Here is a 21,034-nt window from a genome sequence, read left to right on the forward strand (position 1 = left end):
AGTCTTTGCCGGTTCAGCACCTGCTCAGATTAGAGGGATTTATCCTCAGTTATTTCTGATTTGCAATGACCATTTCTGATTTCTTTTCTTTTTTAATTTATTTATTTTCTTCATTTATTCATTTTCAGCATAATAGTATCATTATTTTTTCACCAAACCCAGTGCTGCATGCAATCCGTGCTCTCTATAATACCCACCACCTGGTACTCCGACCTCCCACCCCCCAGCCACTTCAAACCCCTCAGATTGTTTATCAGAGTCCATAGTCTCTCATGATTCACCTCCCCTTCCAATTTACCACAACTCCCTTCTCTCTAACTCCCCATGTCCTCCATGCTTTTTGTTATGCTCCACAAATAAGTGAAACCATATGATAGTTGATTCTCTCTGCTTGACTTATATCACTCAGCATGATCTCTTCTAGTCCGGTCCATGTTGCTACAAAAGTTGGGTATTCATCCTTTCTGATGGAGGCATAATACTCCATAGTGTATATGGACCACATCTTCCTTATCCATTCATCCATTGAAGGGCATCTTGGTTCTTTCCACAGTTTGGTGATCGTGGCCATTGCTACTAGCCATCAGGGAGATTCAAATTAAAACTACATTGAGATATCACCTTACACCATTTCTAAGTTTCTAAGGAACTTTCTGTTTCATCCATAAGATAAAATCTAATTAAGTATTTAATTTTTGGCTGATAATGGCATAACATCTCTCTTCAGGATAATTTTCTTTCAAAGTTTACACTTTATCTTCCCCTGACACTGTACCATAGTTAAGTTTACTTTGGGCTATTCCTATGGATAAACTTCAGAAGCTAGTATTAAAGGAAATATTATCCCTTCCCATAAAAAAGGTATTTTATTATAAATTAGAGGAATAGGGAGTATCTTTTGTGATATAATTAAGACTACCATTCCCAGAAACCTCTGGAATGCAGAAATTGTTTTAGGTGGAAGGAATAGTTGCATCAACTTATATTAAAATATTTTTATATTTTCCTGGTCATTAGAGAATTTTTTTAAATTGAAGCTTCTAAAATAAGTCCTCTACTGAAACTTAACAGTGTTTTCCTAAGACCAATAAATTCAAACTCTTTTACATATATACATGACCAAATATGATTTAATTCACAATGAATTTTTCTGCATATGTTGATTAAATACACTAGAAGTATTTTTTTTAAGGCATCAATTAAGAAAAAAAAAAACATTAATCGTCTAGAGAAAGAAACATCTTATTGCCTTGGAGGGTTTGCAGTATATTTGTTATACTCCTGTGGTGAACCCAAGACATGAGAAGCATGAGGGAATTGAAAGGAACAATGGATCTGGCATCTGAGTAGTTTCTCAACTCTAATTTTCAAGTAAAATTGATTTTGGCAAAAGTAAGAATAAGAACATATCACAATTCATACAGTTGTGGAAATTATTCTCCTCTAGACCACCATGATACTTTGGGATGCAGCAGAACTTTATGCATACATATTAAGAAGATGTTTTTTGTGAGTCAAATATCACTGCATTCCACCACATAATAGTACTTTACAAGGGTTTGCCACAGACACCCACAGATGGGTCCTCTTGTAATTTTTTCCAAAGGGCTTGCTTGGACTTCTTGCTCTTAAAATATCTTCAAGTATAATACATTATGTATACAACTGATGTATAAAGACTTCCTTTGTTTGGAATCCCACAAAATACCTTCACTTGAATCAATATATCCCCCCAAAGCCCAAGGTTTAAATCAGTCTGAAAGAAAAGACCAAGTGCCCCTTCCTGTTCCTATCTACCTCCCTGTGGGTCATTTCAGCATTTGAGGATACAGAAACAACCTTGCAATCTCAAGTTATTATTTATAATTTTCCCTGATCTCTGAACTATTAGGTAGGTTAGAGAAAGCCATACCGATTATAGGGAGATTCTTAGAGAAAGTGAACAATAGGAAATCTAAAATAATTAATTATTTTTTGTAAGGCAATGTGATGCAACAGAAAGAACAATGGCTTTGGAATAAGATGACTTTCTTCTCAAAGCTGTTAATATTGGCTATGTGATGTGGAGCACATTACCTTTTTTTTTAATTTTTTATTTTTTATAAACATATATTTTTATCCCCAGGGGTACAGGTCTGTGAATCACCAGGTTTACACACTTCACAGCACTCACCAAAGCACATACCCTCCCCAAGCACATTACCTTTTTAAGGACCTTGTTTTTTCATGTGCAATACTGAAATAGGATTAGTTATCTTGAAAGATTGCTGTAAAGTAGACAACTTAAATAGTGCTGTACATTGCCCATAAATACTCCTTAATGAATTGAGATTGTCATTATAATTATAAATTCTTTAAATCTAGTTTTTCTCATCATTGTCAAGAATTCAGTGACATAATTTAATAAAGATCTAGACATTCTTTCCACAAATTTGTATGAGACTTTGAAATTTCCTGTTTCCTTCAGACTTCATTGGAAAAAGTTTTCATCTCTAATGTTAATATTCTAAAAAGAGCTTCCTGGGAAAGCGATATGCTATTAGTACCTGCCATAAAAACAAACAAACAATACTTAGTAAAATCATAGAATGTGTGGCATGGTAAAATTTTATTGAAATTTGAGAGAAATTTAAGACTAGAATTTTTAATATTATATATACATTAAGAGAATTTTAAATAAAATAAAGCAATCATTTCACATTTTGTGGTTTTATATAGAGAAAAATTGCTGCTGATATAAACAAATTGATATTTTAAGTTTGAACAACAAAGACTGACATATTGGTGAAATATTGAACTTAAGCATGTAAGTACAAGATAATAAAATTCTGTCAACTCCTATTTATATATTTTGTAGAATAATGAACCACTGTCTATCATCAATACTCTGACTCTTTTCCTCTTCTTTGCTATCCACTTACTTAACTGCTCATTTTCAGTATACATGTATATTAGTATCAGAATTGTCATTGCATTGCACTATGGGAAGCAGTTTTACCAACTACAGTGCTTTATTTATGTGCAGTTTGTTTGCTTTACTGTTAGTCACACTATCTCCATTCACTTTCAAAGATATGTAGATTAGCACACCACCCCCTTCACCAAACCCACTAGACTTCCTTCAATGACATTAATTTATACATTTATAGTGTAGTTAAATTGTTAATTACATTCTGCATTCTTTTTTTTTAAATTTTTATTTTTTCTAAACATATATTTTTATCCCAGGGGTACAGGTCTGTGAATCGCCAGGTTTACACACTTCACAGCACTCACCAAAGCACATACCCTCCCCAATGTCCATAACCCCACCCCCCTTCCCCCAACCCCCTCCCCCCAGCAACCCTCAGTTTGTTTTGTGAGATTAAGAGTCACTTGTGGTTTGTCTGCCTCCCAATCCCATCTTATTTCATGTATTCTTCTCCTACCCCCTTAAGCCCCCATGTTGCATCACCACTTCCTCATATCAGGGAGATCATATGACAGTTGTCTTTCTCCACTTGACTTATTTCCCTAAGCATGATACCCTCTAGTTCCATCCAAGTTGTCACAAATGGCAAGATTTCATTTATTTTGATGGCTGCATAGTATTCCATTGTGTATATATACCATATCTTCTTTATCCATTCATCTGCTGATGAAAAACATCTAGGTTCTTTCCATAGTTTGGCTATTGTGGACATTGCTGCTATAAACATTCGGGTGCACATGCCCCTTCGGATCACTACATTTTTATCTTTAGGGTAAATACCCAGTAGTACAATTGCTGGGTCATAGGGCAGTTCTATTTTCAACATTTTGAGGAACCTCCAAGCTGTTTTCCAGAGTGGTTGCCCCAGCTTGCATTCCCACCAACAGTGTAGGAGGGTTCCCCTTTCTCTGCATCCTCACCAGCATCTGTCATTTCCTGACTTGTTGATTTTAGCCATTCTGACTGGTGTGAGGTGATATCTCATTGGGGTTTTGATTTGTATTTCCCTGATGCCGAGTGCATTCTGCATTCTTTCCTTGAACATATATCATCTCATTTTTTAAATTTGTGCACATCAAACTGTATTCTTTGTATTATAAAGTTATTTGCTTTTTTAATTTTTTTATTAAATTAATTTATTTATTTTCAGAAAAACAGTATTCATTATTTTTTTACAACACCCAGTGCTCCATACAATCCATGCCCTCTATAATACCCACCGCCTGGTACCCAAACCTCCCACGCCCCGGTCACTTGAAACCCCTCATATAGTTTTTCAGAGTCCATAGTCTCTCAGGATTCACCTCCTCTACCAATTTATCCCAACTCCCTTCTCCTCTCTAACACCCCTTGTTCTCCATGATATTTGTTATGCTCCACAAATAAGTGAAACCATATGATAGTTGATTCTCTCTGCTTGACTTATATCACTCAGCATGATCTCTTCTAGTCCGGTCCATGTTGCTACAAAAGTTGGGTATTCATCCTTTCTGATGGAGGCATAATACTCCATAGTGTATATGGACCACATCTTCCTTATCCATTCCTCCATTGAAGGGCATCTTGGTTCTTTCCATAGTTTGGCGACCATGGCCATTGCTGCTATAAACATTGGGGTACAGATGGCCCTTCTTTTCACGACATCTGTATCTTTGGGGTAAATACCCAGGAGTGCAATGGCAGGGTCCTAGGGAAGTTCTATTTTTAATTTCTTGAGGAATCTCCACACTGTTCTCCAAAGAGGATGCACCAACTTGCATTCCCACCAACAGTGTAAGAGGGTTCCCCTTTCTCCACATCCTCTCCAACACATGCTGTTTCCTGTCTTGCTAATTTGGGCCATTCTAACTGGTGTAAGGTGATATATCAATGTAGTTTTAATTTGAATCTCCCTGATGGCTAGTGATGATGGACATTTTTCCTGTGTCTGATAGCCCTTTTTATGTCTTCATTGGAGAAGTGTCTGTTCATATATTCTGCCCATTTTTTGATATGTTTGCCTGTTTCATGTGTGTTGAGTTTGAGGAGTTCATTATAGATCCTAGATATCAACCTTTTGTCTGTACTGTCATTTGCAAATATCTTCTGCCATTCCGTGGGTTGCTTCTTTGTTTTGTTTCCTTTGCTGTGCAGAAGCTTTTGATTTTGATGAAGTCCCAAAAGTTTATTTTCTCTTTTGTTTCCTTTGCCTTTGGAGACATATTTTGAAAGAAGTTGCTGTGGCTGATATCGAAGAGAATACTGCCTATGTTCTCCTCTAGGATTCTGATGGATTCCTGTCTCACGTTGAGGTCTTTTATCCATTTTGAGTTTATCTTTGTGTATGGTGCAAGAGAATGGTCGAGTTTAATTCTGCTACATATAGCTGTCCAGTTTTCCCAGCACCATTTATTGAAGAGACTCTTTTTTCCACTGTATATTTTTTCCTGTTTTGTCAAAGATTATTGCCCATAGAGTTGAGGGTCCATATCTGGGCTCTCTACTCTGTTCCACTGGTCTATGTGTCTATTTTTATGCCAGTACCATGCTGTCTTGGTGATCACAGCTTTGTAATAAAGCTTGAAATTGGGTAACGTGATGCCCCTAGCTTTATTTTTGTTTTTCAACCTTTCCTTAGCAATTCGCGGTCTCTTCTGATTCCATACAAATTTTTGGATTATTTGCTCCAGCTCTTTGAAGAATACCGGTGGAAATTTGATCGGAATGGCATTAAAAGTATAGATTGTTCTCGACAGTATAGACATATTAACAATGTTTATTCTTCCTATCCAAGAGCATGGAATGGTCTTCCATCTTTTTGTATCTTCTTCAATTTCTTTCATGAGTGTTCTGTAGTTCCTCGAGTACAGATCCTTTACCCATTTTGTTAAGTTTATTCCCAGGTATCTTATGGTTCTTGGTGCTATAGTAAATGGAATCGAATGTCTAATTTCCCTTTCTGTATTTTCATTGTTAGGGTATAAGAAAGCCACTGATTTCTGTACATTGACATTGTATCCTACCACGTTGCTGAATTGCTGTATGAGCTCTAGTAGTTTGGGGTGGAGTCTTTTGGGTTTTCCATGCAAAGAATCATGTCATCTGTGAATAGAGAGAGTTTGACTTCTTCATTGCCAATTTGGATACCTTTTATTTCCCTTTGTTGTCTGATTGCTGTTGCTAGGACTTCTAATACTATGTTGAACAAGAGTGGTGAAAGTGGGCATCCTTGTCTTGTTCCTGATCTCAATGGGAAGGCTTCAAACTTTCTCCCATTGAGGATATTTGCTGTGGGTCTTTCATAGATAGATTTGATGAGGTTCAGAAATGTTCCCTCCATCCCTATACTTTGAAGCATTTTAATCAGGAACGGATGCTAGATTTTTGTCAAATGCTTTTTCTGCATCAATTGAGAGGACCATGTGGTTCTTCTCTCGTCTCATATTAATTTGTTGTATCACATTGATTGATTTGTGAATGTTGAACCATCCTTGTAGCCCAGGGATGAATCCCACCTGGTCATGGTAGATAATCTTTTTAATGTGCTGTTGGATCCTGTTTGCTAGGATCTTGTGGAGAATCTTAGCATCCATATTCATCAATGATATTTGTCTGAAATTCTCCTTTTTGATAGGGTCTTTGCCTGGTTTGGGGATCAGGGAAATGCTGGATTCATAGAAAGAGTCTGGAAGTTTCCCTCTGCTTCAATTTTTTGAACAGCTCAGGAGAATAGATGTTATTTCTTCTTTGAAAGTTTGGTAGAATTCCCCAGGGAATCCATCAGGTCCTGGGCTATTGTGTTTTCGGAAGTTTTTGATCACTGCTTCAATCTCGTTACTAGGTATTGGTGTATTCAGATTGTTGATTTCTTCGTGCTTCAGTTTGGTAGTTTATAGTTTTCCAGGATGCATCCATTTCATCTAGGTTGCTAGCTTATTGGCATATAACTGTTGATAATAACTTCCGATGATTGTTTATACTTCCTTGGTGTTCGTTGTGATCTCTCCCTTTTCATTCATAATTTTATGTATTTGAGCTTTCTCTCTTTTCTTTTGGATTAGTATAGCCAATGGTTTATCTACCTTATTGATTCTTTCAAAAAACCAGCGTCTAGTTTCATTGATACGCTCTACTGTATCTCTGGTTTCTACCTCATTGATCTCAGCTCTAGTCTTGATGATTCCCCTTCTTGTGTTGGAGTTGGCTTGACTTGTTGATTCTCCAGTTCTTTAACGTGTAGAAACAGCTGCTGTGCTCTGGATTTTTCAATTTTTTTGAGGGAGGCTTGGATGGCTATGTATTTCCCCCTTAGGACCCCCCTTGCTTTATCCCATAGGTTTTGGATCGAAGTGTCTTCATTCTCATTGGTTTCTATGAATTGTTTCAGTTCTTCTTTGATTCCTGGTTGATCCAAGCATTCTTAAGCAAGGTGGCCTTTAGCTTTCAGGTGTTTCAGTTCCTTCTGAACTTTTCCTTGTGATTGAGCTCCAGTTTCAAAGCATTGTGATCTGAGAATATGCAGGGAATAATCTCAGTCTTTTGGTATTGGTTGAATCCTGATTTGTGACCCAGTATGTGGTGTATTCTGGAGATGGTTCTGTGTGCACTTGAGAAGAATGAGTATTCTGTTGTTTTAGGGTGGAATGTTCTGTTTATATCTATGAGGTCCATCTGGTCCAATGTGTCATTCAATGCTCTTCTTTATTTATTGATTTTCTGCTTCGATGATCTGTCTATTTCTGAGTGAGACGTGTTAAGATCTCCTATGATTAGTGTATTCATATCAATATGACTGTTTATCTTAACAGTTTTCTTAAGTAATTGCCTGCTCCCATATTGGGAGTATAGATATTTCCAATTGTTAGATCATCTTGGTGGATAGTCCCTTTAAGGATTATGTAGTGTCCTTCTGTATCTCTGACTACAGTCTTTAGTTTAAAGTCTAACTTATCTGATATGAGAATCGCTACCCCAGCCTTCTTTTGAGGCCCATTGGCATGAAAGATGCTTCTCCATCCCTTCCCTTTCAGTCTGGGTGTATCTTTAGGTTCAAAATGGGTCTCTTGTAGACACCATATGGATGGGTCCTGTCATTTTATCCAATCTGCAACCCTGTGCTGTTTTATGGGCGCGTTTAGGCCATTCACATTGAGAGTGATTATTAATAGATACGTTTTTATTGACATTGTGTTACCTTTGAAGTCTTTCTTTCTATAGACTGTCTCTATATTTCTGTTCAATGCCATTCTTAGGATTTTTCCTCTTTTATAGGACCCCCCCCTTAATATTTCCTGCAGTGTCGGCTTGGTGGTTCCATAGTCTTTTAAATCTTGCCAGTCTTGGAAACTCTTTATCTCTCCATCCATTTTGAATGTCAGTCTTGCTAGATAAAGTATTCTTGGCTGCGTGTTTTTCTCTATTAGTGCCCTAAATATATCTTGCCAGCCTTTTCTGGCTTGCCAGGTCTCTGTGGACAAGTGTGACGTTATTCTGATGGGCTTCCCTCTGTAAGTAAGGAGCCTCTTTGCCCCGGTGGCTTTCACGAGGTTATACCTACAATTATAAGTCCTCAATTTGACTATCTGGTTTTGTGATTTTTTTTTTTTTTTTGGAATGTATAATCTTGGGTGGCGACCGTTCAGCCTCTAGTACGTGAATGCTGTTTCCATTCGCGAGATTGGGAAAATTTTCATGAAGGATTTGTTCCACTATATATTCTAGACTTCTTTCTTTCTCCTCCCCTTCAGGGATTCCAATAATTCTGATGTTGGAACGCTTCATGGCATCATTTATTTTCCCGATTCTGTTTTCATGGTTTCTAAACTGTTTGTTCCAGGATTCCTCCTGATCCTTTCTCTCTATATGTTTGTCCTCTAGATCACTAATTCTATCTTCTGTCTCAGTTATCCTAGCTTTGAGAGAGTTTAAATTAGATTGGAACTCATTGAGAGCATTGTGAACCTCCTCCCTGGTAGCTTTAAGCTCCACCCTAACATTGTGAACATCCTGTCTGGTCGTTTTAAGTTCAGCCCTAATCAATTTCGTTTGATCATCCATGGCTTTCTCCAACCTAGCTATTGCCTGGATAATTGTTAGCCTGAATTCTCTTTCCAACATATTGTCTATGTTTATAGCCGTTAGCTCTGTTGCAGAAGGTCCATCCTCTGTATTTTTCTTCTGTTGGGCATTCCTCCTCCTACTCATTTTGGTGGGAGATAACTGAACAGACGTAGCTGGATATATCAACTGTGGTGCAGTCAAGGTGCACCCTGGAACACTTCTGAGCAATCAGGATTCCCCACCCAAACGAGAAACAAAAGAAAAGAAAAAGAAAAGAAAGAAAAACAGAGAGAGAGAAAGACAAGAAATAAAGGGAAGATTAAAAAGAAGGTTCAGCCCAGATGGGCCCCAAGGTAAGATTTATGAATTAGACAAACAAAAAGAGACAAAGAAAAAGACTGATACAAGTACATGACAAAAGAAAAAAATATATATATGCAAATAAAGGAAGCACCTCGTCAAAAAGAACCCCAAGTGTAAGATTTATATGCTATTAGGACAAACGCAAAAACACAGAAATACTGGTGAAAGAAGAAGATGGGAGAGTGGTTATAAATTCTCAGTGTGTGAGTGGAAATTTGTTTTGATTCTTCCTGGATGTATCTTGATATCTTTGTTAAAGGACTCAACTTTCCTAAGATAAAGGGGATTAAAAATTGGTTTACCTATAGGGATAGTATTGATTGGGGAAAGGGGATTACTTTGAAGTTTAACTCTATATGAATACTACAGGATAAAAATAAAAAGGAATAAACTAGACTAAACTAAACTAAAATTTTAAAAAAAGGAATTCAAAAAATAAAAATGCAAAAGAAAAACATAGGTGCATGTATCAAAAAGTTCAGATTAGTAGGGTATTATGGAATTTGATGTACTGTACTGCTCGCTGTGATGGTAAACAGGTTAAAAAAATTACCTATATGTAAAAAAAAATGAACCAGAATAGTGGGAACAAGTGAAAAATAAAAGTTTTCCTATGAAGTACTGGTTGTTCTCTTGTAGTCCTTTTATTTTTCCTCCTTTTTTTTTTTTTTATTCTTTCTTGGTTTGTTTTCTGGGGGAGGGGCCTACCACGTGTTAAGTCCTCCCACCCCCCTCAAGGGGGTGGGCTCTGAGGAAACTGGTTTTTTTTCAGGCTTTTGTTGTTTGTCGGTTTTTAGGTTTGTTCACTTTATTTTCCTCTCATCTTGACCGCTTTTGATGGCTTTTGTAGTTTTAGAGGAAAACAAACCGCACCCTGATCTCCCTCTCAGAGAGAAGCTTCAGTCTGGCTGCAGAGCCTAAATAAGTTCCCCCTTGGCTGCTGGCAGAGCAGGTTCCAAGTTGCAGACCCTGGGGACGCAGGATCTTTTGCTTGTACCCACGCCAAGGCATTAGCGGCTGTCTGGGAGCTCCTGACCACCAGAGAGGTTCCACGAAACAATCGCACACTGAGATTTTCCAGCTGGCCCAGGCTGGGAGTGCCTGGTCTTGCTGGGTCTAAGAGTGCCTGGCTTGCATGCACCTCTTTCAGGGGTGGCTATGGGTTTTGTGCACATCTCAGGCACTGAGAACGGGACACAGGTCCGAAAGCACCAGGCTGGGCTTTTGTGCACCTCTGTCAGGGGAGAGTTTGGGGCGAGCAGCTTAGGCTCTGAAATAATGGCACATGTCAAAGAGCGCGGGCTGGGCCTATGTACCTTTCTCAGAGGAGCATGAGGGACGTGCACGTGTATCTCAGGCTTTGTAGTAGGGCTCGCGTGTTTTGCCACCCAGCGTGGCTCCCATCCCCTCACAGGAGCTAGAACCCATACATTCTCGGGCGCGCTGGTGGCTTAGGGACCAAGACCTGGTTCCTCCACTGCACTCTCTTTGCCTCAGTGCTGGGGAGGCTGTCCTGGGACTGGGGACTTAAGCCCCTGTCCCTAGCCGCCCCGATTCCCACAATTTCTCCCTGTGATCCTTTGCTCTTTTGGAGTGCTTTCAACCAGTCTCCAAGTTAATGCTGGTCCCTAGACGAAGGGCACTCCCGCTTGTATTGGGGTATTACTTTCCAACTGGTCGCCTTCAGTGGGTCCCTCCCCCTTTTGTTTATCTTCTGATATCAGTCAGCCGTTCCCACTCTGCTTTACCTGCCCACTGGTGTCTTCTGCCCCTGTAGAGATCCAGACGTGTATAATGCTGATCTCAGGCTGATTTCATGGGTGAATGGAGTTCTTTGGTAGGTAATCAGCTCACTTTGGGGTACAGGCTTAAAAGGCGCCTCTTCCTACTTCCCCGCCATCTTGTTCCCCCCAGTTATTTGCTTTTTTTTAAAATTTATTTGACAGAGAGAGAGAGATCACAAGTAGGTAGAGAGGCAGGCAGAGAGAGAGAGGGGGGAAGCAGGCTCCCTGCTGAGCAGAGAGCCTGATGCGGGGCTCGATTCCAGGACCCTGAGATCATGACCTGAGCCGAAGGCAGACGCTTAACCCACTGAACCACCCAGGTGCCCCAGTTATTTGCTTTTTAAATAAAGGTTTAGTATCATGTTTCACAATTACAGTATCACACAGAATTTTTCAATGATCCATATAATTCCCTGTCCTTTATTAAACCACTTCACTAAACCCTTGAAATTTAATATCACTTATAACTTAACAGTATTTCATTTTATGGATGTATCAATGTTTATCTATTCATCTATTGTAGAACATCCAGTTTCTTCCAGTTCTGGCAATTTCTGATAAAGCTGTTATATGTATATATTCACATACAGGTTTTAATTGAGAACACAATATTCAGATAAGGTGAATAAATACCAAGGACACATTGTTATATTGTATGATAAAACCTTAGCTTTATAAGAAATTGTTAATTTGTCTTCCAAAATTACACCACCATTTTACAAACAGTGAAAGAAAAAAAAATGTTTCTTTGCCTTTGATCCTAGGGGAAAATACCTAATTTCTCACTAAAAAATAAGATGATTAGTTTTAGTGTTATTATAAATGCTCTTTATCACATTAAGGAAAATCTCCTATATTATCTAGTCTGCTGATATTTTAAAATTCATGATCAGATTTTGTCAAAAACTTATTCTTCATCGATTGATGTAATCATGTCATTTTTCTTTCTTAGCCTGGTTATTTGGTGGGTTAACTTGATTGATTTTCTGATGTTCAATGAGCCTTAGATACCTGGAATGAATTCCAGTTGGTTGTGATATACATATTTTTTTATGCTTTGTTGGAGTCAGTATGGTACTATTTTTTAATTTCTTTTCAGCGTAACAGTATTCACTGTTTTTGCACCTTATCCAGTGCTCCATGCAATCTGTGCCCTCTCCAATACCCACCACCTGGTTCCCCCACCCCACCGCCCCTTCAAAATCTTCAGATTGTTTTCCAGAGTCCATAGTCTCTCACAGTTCACTTCCCCTTCCAATTTCTTTCAACTCCGTTCTCCTCTCCATTTCCCCATGTCCTCCATGTTATTTGTTATGCTCCACAAATAAGTGAAACCATATGATCATTGACTCTCTCTGCTTGACTTATTTCACTCAGCATAACCTCTTCCAGTCCCATCCATGTTGCTATGAAAGTTGGGTATTCATCCTTTCTAATGGAGGCATAATACTCCATAGTATATGTGAACCACATCTTCCTTCTCCATTCATCCGTTGAAGGGCATCTTTGCTCTTTCCACAGTTTGGCGACTGTGGCCATTGCTGCTATAAACATTGGGGTACAGATGGCCCTTCTTTTCACTACATCTGTACCGTTTGGGTGAATACCCAGGAGTGCAATTGCAGGGTCAAAGGGAAGCTCTATTTTTAATTTCTAGAGGAATCTCCACACTGTTCTCCAAACTGGCCACACCAACTTGCATTCCCACCAACAGTGTAAGAGGGTTCCCCTTTCTCCACATCCTCTCCAACACATGTTGTTTCCTGTCTTGCTAATTTGGGCCATTCTAACTGTGTAAGGTGGTTTTTCAATGTGGTTTTAATTTTAATCTCCCTGATGGCTAGTGATGATGAACAGTTTTTCATGTGTCTGATAGTCATTTGTAGGTCTTCATTGGAGAAGTGTCTGTTCATATCTTCTGCCCATTTTTTGATATAATTATGTCTTGTGTGTGTTGAGTTTGAGGAGTTCATTATAGATCCTGGATATCAACCTTTTTTCTGTACTGTCACTTGCAAATATCTTCTCCCATTCCGTGGATTTCCTCTTTGTTTTTTTGCTTTTGATCTTGATGAAGTCCCAAAAGTTCATTTTTGCTTTTGTTTCCTTTGCCTTTGGGGACATATCTTGAAAGAAGTTGCTGTGGCAGCTATCAAAGAGGTTACTGCCAATGTTCTCCTTTAGGATTCTGATGGATTTTTGTCTCACGTTGAGTTCTTTTATCCATTTTTAGTTTATCCTTGTGTATGGTGTAAGAAAATGGTCGAGTTTCATTCTTCTACATATAGCTGTCCAATTTTCCCAGCACAATTTATTGAAGAGACTGTCTTTTTTCCACTGTATATTTTTTCCTGTTTTGTCGAAGATTAATTGACCATAGAGATGAGGATCCATATCTGAACTCTCTACTCTTTTCCACTGGTCTATGTATCTGTTTTTCTGCCAGTACCATGCTGTCTTGGTGATCACAGCTTTGTAATAAAGCTTGAAATCAGGTAACGTGATGCCGCCAGTTTTATTTTTGTTTTTCAACATTTCCTTAGGAATTTCGGGTCTCTTCTGATTCCATACAAATTTTAGGATTATTTGCTCCAGCTCTCTGAAAAATACCGGTGGAATTTTGATCAGAATGGCATTAAAAGTATAGATTGCTCTAGGCAGTTTAGACATTTTAACAATGTTTATTCCGATCCAAGAGCATGGTATGGTCTTCCATCTTTTAGTGTCTTCTTCAATTTCTTTCATGAGTGTTCTGTAGTTCCTTGAGTACAGATCCTTTACCTCTTTGGTTAGGTTTATTCCCAGGTATCTTATGGTTCTTGGTGCTATAGTAAATGGAATCGATTCTCCAATTTCCCTTTCTGTATTTTCATGGTTAGTGCATAAGAAAGTCACTGATTTCTGTACATTGACTTTGTATCCTGCCACCTTACTGAATTGCTGTATGAGTCTAGTAGTTTGGGGGTGGAGTCTTTTGGGTTTTCCATATAAAGAATCATGTCATCTGTGAAGAAAGAAAGTTTGACTTCTTCATTGCCAATTTGTTGTCTGATTGCTGCTGCTAGGACTTCTATCCCAATATTTTGTAAAGGATTGTTGAACCTATCCTTCATTAGAAATCTGAATCTGGAGATTTATTAATTTGCAATATCTCTATTGGTTTTTTGTCAGGGTAATGCTTATTTCAGGAATAAGTTAGGAGATGTTCTCTGTGTTCCCATTTTCTTAGAGACTGTGGGAAATTGGTATAGTTTTTGTCTTTAAATGTTTGATAGAATTCACCACTGGGCCTGGAAAGTTCTTTTTTTGGAAGTTTACTATTTACTAATTCAATTCCTTTTATAGGTAGAAGACTATTCAGGTTACCTAGTTTTCCTTGTGTGAGTTTTAGAATTTTGTGTATTTCATGGAATTTATCCATTTCATCTGTGTTATCAAATTTGCTCCTTTATTTTCCTTTTAGTGTTCACAGAATCACTGGTCATGAAACTTATTTCATTTATGGTAATGGTAAGATTTTTGCTTTGTCTTTTTATTTTGGTTAGTTTGACTAGATGTTTTTCAATTTTATTGATCTTCTCAAAGAACCAGCTTTTGGTTTTATTGATTTTCTTTGTTTTCCTGCTTTCAAACACATGAATATCTGCTCTAATTTTCGTTTCTTCTGTTACTACTTTTGATGTTATTTTCTCTTATTTTTCTAATATTGTAAAGTGGAACTTAGACTATTATGTCTAAAAGACATTTTCTAATATATCTATCTAATGCTATAAATTTTTTAAGTCCTAATCTGTATCCCACAAATTTTAATGTTTTAATTCTATTTTCACTTAGTTCAAATATTTTAATGTATTTTTGTCTTCTCTTTATTTGGTATTTAGAATTGTGTTGTAAATTGTATAAGTTCTTTCTTTTTTAAATTTATTTATTTATTTTAGAAAGAAAGTACATGAGCAGGGAGAGAGGCAGAGAGTCAGATTCCTTGCTGAGTTCAGAGCCCAACATAACAATTGATCCCAGGATCCTAAGAGCATGACCTGAGCTAAAACCAAGAGTTGGAGGCTTAACTGACTGAGCTACCCAGGACTCCCCATGTATAAGTTCTTCATACATTTTGGAAATTAACCTCTAATAGGATATTTGATCTGAAAATAAATTTTCATTCACTAGACTGTCTTTTTGTTTATTAATTCACTAGAAAAATAGTGAATTTCATTCACTAGACTGTCTTTTTGTTTTTTTGATGGTTTCTTAAGCTGTGAAGAAGCCTTTAATTTGATGTAGTTCCATTTGTTTATTTTTGCTTTTGTTCCCCTTACATTTGGAGTAAGATATAAAAACATCACTAAGATTAACATCAAGGGAATTATTGCCTATGTATTCTGCTTAAAGTATATGGTTTCAGGTCCCACATTCAAATATTTAATCCATTTTGAACTGGTTTTGTATATGGCTTGATTACCTTGCATGTAGCTGTCCAGTTTAATGACCAAAATTGATTAAAAAGACCAATTTCCCCACTATATGTACTTGACTACTTTGTCATAAATTAGCAGACCATATGTTTGTGGATTTATTCCTGGGTTCTCTATTTTGTTCTATTGATCTGTATGTTTTTGGACAAATACCATAAAGTTTTGATTAGTATACCTTTGTAGTATAATTTGAAATAAGGGAGTGTAATACATTCAGCTATGTTCTCTTTCAAAATTCTTTTGATTATTCCAGGTCTCCTGTGGTTTCAAATAAATTACAGAACCATTTGTTCTGTATATATATTTATATATACATATATATATATATTTATATATACATATATATATATATATATGATATATGGATATATATATATATGATATATGGATATATATATGATATATGGATATATATATGATATATGGATATATATACATATATACATATCCATATATCATTAGAACTTTGAGAGGAATTAAATTAAATTTGTAGGTTGATTTGAGTATGTACATTTTGAAAACATTAATTCTGCAAATACATGAACATGGAATATTTTTCCACTTATTTGTTTCTTTTCATCAATTGCTTTCTCATTTTTAAGAGTCTCATGCTCTACCAACTGAGCTAGCTGGGCGACTGTCTTCTCATTTTTAAAATACAGTTCTTTCAGGGAGCCTGGGTGGCTCAGTGGGTTAAAGCCTCTGCCTTTGGCTCAGGTCATGATACTAGAGTCCTGGGATCGAGCCCAGCATTGTGCTGTCTGCTCAGCAGGGAGCCTGCTTCTTCCCCTCTCTCTCTGCCTACCTCTCTGCCTACTTGTGATCTCTGTCAACTAAATAAATTTAAAAAAATTTAAAAATAAAATCAAATACAGTTTTTTTTGCCACCTTGGTTAAACTTATGCCCAATTATTTTATTCTTTTTGATGCAACTGTAAATTGAATTATTTTTAATCTTTCTGATAATTTGTTGTTAGTGTATAAAAATGCAACAGATTTCTATTGGAAGATGGAGGAAGAGTATGGGACCTTGTTTCAACTGGTCCCTGGATTCAGCTAGATATCTATCCAATAATTCTGAACACCTATGAATTCAACCTAAGACCTAAGAAAAGAATTGTTGCAACTGTGCAAATAGAAAAGTGATCACTTTTTTGCAAGGTAGGAGGTGTGGAAGCAGCTTACACTGAGTCTGGCCTCCTGTGAGGGAAGAGAAACTCTGCCCAGGCAAAGACACCTGAGATTCATTGTAGCAGACCCCTCCCCCAGAAGATTATCAGTAACACCAAGCTAATAAAATGTTTGTGTATCACAAAGAACTGAAAAACTTCAGTGCTAGAAAAAAATAGCATAGAGAATTTGAGGTTTTTCTTATGGTTATTTTGTCTTTCAGTTTAAAATTTTCTTTTTTTCCCTTTAGAACTAGTTCCTTATTTTGTCAACACTTTAAGTCTTTTTAAATTTTTCGTTTTTAAATTTTAAAATTTTCATTTTTACATTTGTTTTTTATAGATATATTCTTCGTTTTAGCCTTTCTTACACCGTATTCTATTTTTATATACATAGATATATTTTATATATATCTATATTATATATATATATATATATATATATATTTTCCTTTCTTTACAAGTTTGGGATATGTCTTCTAACAAACAAACTAAAATAAACCCCAGACCAAGTGTATCACCCTTGTTCTGTCTACCTGTTTGATTTTCTTCTCTTGGGGGCACCTGGGTGGCTCAGTGGGTTAAGCCTCTGCCTTTGGCTAAAGTTGATTTTCTTCTCTTGTCCCCTAACCTTTTTTTTTTTTTTTTTTGGCTTTGTATATTTCCCCGGGGTTGAGGTTGGTATTTATATATTTATATATTTTTATTTTATTTTTTATTTGTTCTCTTGTTCATTTCTTCTTCTCTAGAGAAAATGACCAGAAAGAAAAATTCCCAGAAAAAAGAACAAGAGACAGTACAAGGTGGCAGAGAATGAATAAATATGGATATTGGTAAAATCTTAGAGATAAAATTAAAATATATATATATATATATAATATATTACTATATATTATTTTCAAGCTGGGCTTGAGAAAAGCAAATGAAACACTAGAGAATCCCTTTCTGGAGAAATAAAACAATAAATCAGGTTGAAATAAAAAAGGATATTGCTGAGATGCAATCAACAATGGAAGCTCCTACTGCTAGGATAAATGAGGCAGGAGAGAGAATAAGTGATGTAGAAGATAAAATTATTGAGAAAAAGAAGCTGAACACAGGAGAGATAAACAATTACTGGGCCATCAGGGGAGGATTTGCATACAAAATCACCTTACAGGAAACCGTTGCATTTTTATACACTAACAATGAGAAAGAAGACAGAGAAATTAAGGAATCATAATTGATCCCATTTACAACTGCACCAAAACGCATAAGATACCGAGGGAAAAAACCTAACCAAAGAGGTAAAGGATCTGCACTCTACTACAAATTATGGAGCAAGGACATCTGAGTGGCTCGGTCCATTAACGGTCTGCCTTCTGCTCAGGTCATGATCCCAGGGTCCCAGATCCAGTCCCGCATTGGGCTCCTAACTCAGGGGGGGAAGCTGCTTTTCCCTCTGCCTGCCACTCTCCTTGCCTTTGTGTGTTCTCTTTCTCTATAACAAATTATAAATAGATGTTGAATTTTGTCAAGTGCTTTATCTGCATCTACTGAAATGATTATTATTTTTGTCCTTTATTTTTTAATGTAGTGTATCATGTGGATTGATCTGCAGATATTGATCAATATTTGCATCCCTGGAATAAATCCTACTTGGACATACTATATGCTTCTTTTAATGTATTGTTGAATTTAGTTTACTAATATATCGTTGGGAGTTTTATGTCAGTGTTCATCAGGGATATTGGTTTGTAATTGTGTGTGTATGTATATATGTGTGCCTGTCTGTGTGGTATCCTTGTCAAGTTTTGGTATCAGGGAAGTGTAGGGCTCACAGATGAGTTTGGAACCTTTATCTCCTTTCAGTGTTTTTGGAAAAGTTTGAGAAGTTTATGTCTTAAATACTTAAAGAATTGGTGTAATTCCTTATTAAAGATATCTGCTCCTGGATTATTGTTTGAAGGAGTGTTTTGATTATTGATTCAATCTCCATACTAGTAATTAGGCTATTTAAATTTTCTACTTGTTCTAAATCAGTCTGGGAAAATTGTAAATTTCTAGATATTCACCCATTTCTTCAAAATTGTTCAATATGTTGTACTTCTTTTCATTCATGACTTCTGATTTTGAATCCTCTCTCTCTCTCTCTTTCTCTCTCACTTGGTGAAACTGGCTAAAATTTTGTCAATTTTGTTTATCTTTTCAAAGAACCAGCTCTGAGTCTCCTTCATCTTTTTTATTATCATTTTACTCTCTATTTCATTTGTTTGCGCTATGATCTTAATTATTTCTTTCCTTCTACTAATTTTGTTCTTTGTTCTTCTTTTTCCAGTTCCTTTAGAAGTGAAATTAAATTGTTTATTAGAAATGTCTCTTCATTCTTCAGGTAGGCCTGTATTTCTTAGAAACTGCTTTTGCTATGTCTCATATATCTTGGCATGTTGTATTTTTATTTTCAACTGTCCCAAGATATTTTAAAAATTTTCTCATTTGTTTTCTTCCATGACTGAATGCTTGTTCAGTAACATGATGTTTACTCTCAATGTATTTGTAGTTTTTCCACTTTTCTTTTTGTAATTGATTTCTAGTTTCATGTTATTATTATCAGAAAAGATGCTTGATATGCTATCAATCTTGACTTTATTAAGTCTTGTTTTGTGGTCTAATATGATCTGTCTTGGAAAATGTTTCTTCTGCACTTGGGAAGAATCTGTATTCTGCTCTTTATGGATAGAATACTTTGCATATATATATAGTGTGTTGTCAAAGCCAATGTATCTTTATTGACTTTTTGTTTGGATGATCTATCTATATATATGCAAGTAGGGTGTGCAAACTCCCTACTATTATTGTATTGCTGTTTATTTCTCCCTTTAGGTCTTTAATATTTGCCTTTTATATTAATGGCCCCATGATGCATTCATATAATGCATAAATATTATATATTCTTACTTGATTGACACTTTTATCATTATTTAGTGCCCTTTTGTGACTTCTATTACAATGTTTATTTTAAAATCTATTTTCCCTGCTATGAATATAGCTACACTAACTTTCTTTTGTTTCTATTTACATAAAATACATTTTTCCCTCCCTTTACTTTCTGTGTGCATGTATCTTTACTTCTGAAGTGAAAGTCTTACAGGTAGTATTTAGATGTGTCTTGCTTTTTTTTTAACACATTTATCCACTTTATATATTTTTTAAAAAATTTATTTATTTATTTGACAGAGAGAGAGAGATCACAAGTAGGCAGAGAGGCAGGCAGAGAGAGAGGGGGAAGCAGGCTCCCTGCTGAGCAGAAAGCTGTTACTCTCGCCAGCAAGAACGACCAGGAGACCTCAGTGAAGCAAGCTTTATTTCTGGGTAGCTGTTGGGAACTCCCCTATCACAGCCCACGCATGTATATATATACCAAAGTTGTACAACCAAGCACTTGCAGCCACATAGATACAAGAGGCATTTTGGACTACTTCCTTAATCCTCAGTTCTGCCTACTGGCTCACATCCAGCCGCCATCTTAATGGCGTGTTTACTTTCGGGCACCAGCATCTCTCCCTTTTCTTTTATATTAGGCATGCAAGGCAGGAGATCGTGCCTGTCTTAGGTTGTCAGCTGTCATGAACATGCTTACCCGTCATCGGATAATTCCCCCTGGTTGGAGAACTCCTGGCTTAGGTTGCTATGTGCATGCAGCCAATCTTACCCGTCATTGACTACTGATCTAGCACTGCCAGCCAGATTTGGGGAAATGTACCAGCTTCCAGTGCCATGCAAGCTTGTACTAGCGCCAACTGTTGTCTATGTTGTTGTTTATGTAATGATGCAAAACAGCGGAACATAAGAATCAAGCTCAGGAGTAGTCCAATTAATAGTGCACCCATACCGGCCCACTCTTTAGCAAACGAGAGTGATTGGTACCCAATTCGATAATGGAGCTATGTCAATCTTAGTTGCATTAATAGTGAATATTTGTTGTCTTAACAATATTGTCAAATTATAATATTGATTGGACCATGTCCCATTTAGGTGTCTGCTTAACTCTTTCGACAGATTAGCGGCAATAGAAAGGTTATTATAGGCCATGGAGGTTATGCAAAGTCCAGAAAGTGATTGGATGCATCCAGTCGTCAATAGTTTCTGGAGAATGTCCACTTGTTCCTGGATTAGATCTACTCGCTGATTGATGATCATAATGCCGGCTTGATGGTGGCCATTAATTAGTTCTTGTGTGGTGAGGGCTTCTGC

At 36.8% G+C, this 21,034-nt stretch overlaps 1 pseudogene across 1 annotated transcript in view; it reads right to left on the bottom strand.

The window, feature by feature from the left end:
• The window catches only part of LOC309870348 (ATP synthase subunit d, mitochondrial pseudogene), a 64,103-nt pseudogene extending 43,676 nt beyond the window's left edge, over positions 1–20,427 (bottom strand). Inside the window, exon 1 of the transcript in view lies at positions 20,421–20,427. The product of the transcript in view is annotated as an ATP synthase subunit d, mitochondrial pseudogene (transcript). The remainder of the gene's footprint in view (positions 1–20,420) is intronic.
• Positions 20,428–21,034: the final 607 nt, after the last annotated feature.

Source organism: Mustela nivalis, assembly GCF_964662115.1.
Source record: "Mustela nivalis genome assembly, chromosome: 7".
Lineage (NCBI taxonomy): Eukaryota > Metazoa > Chordata > Mammalia > Carnivora > Mustelidae > Mustela > Mustela nivalis.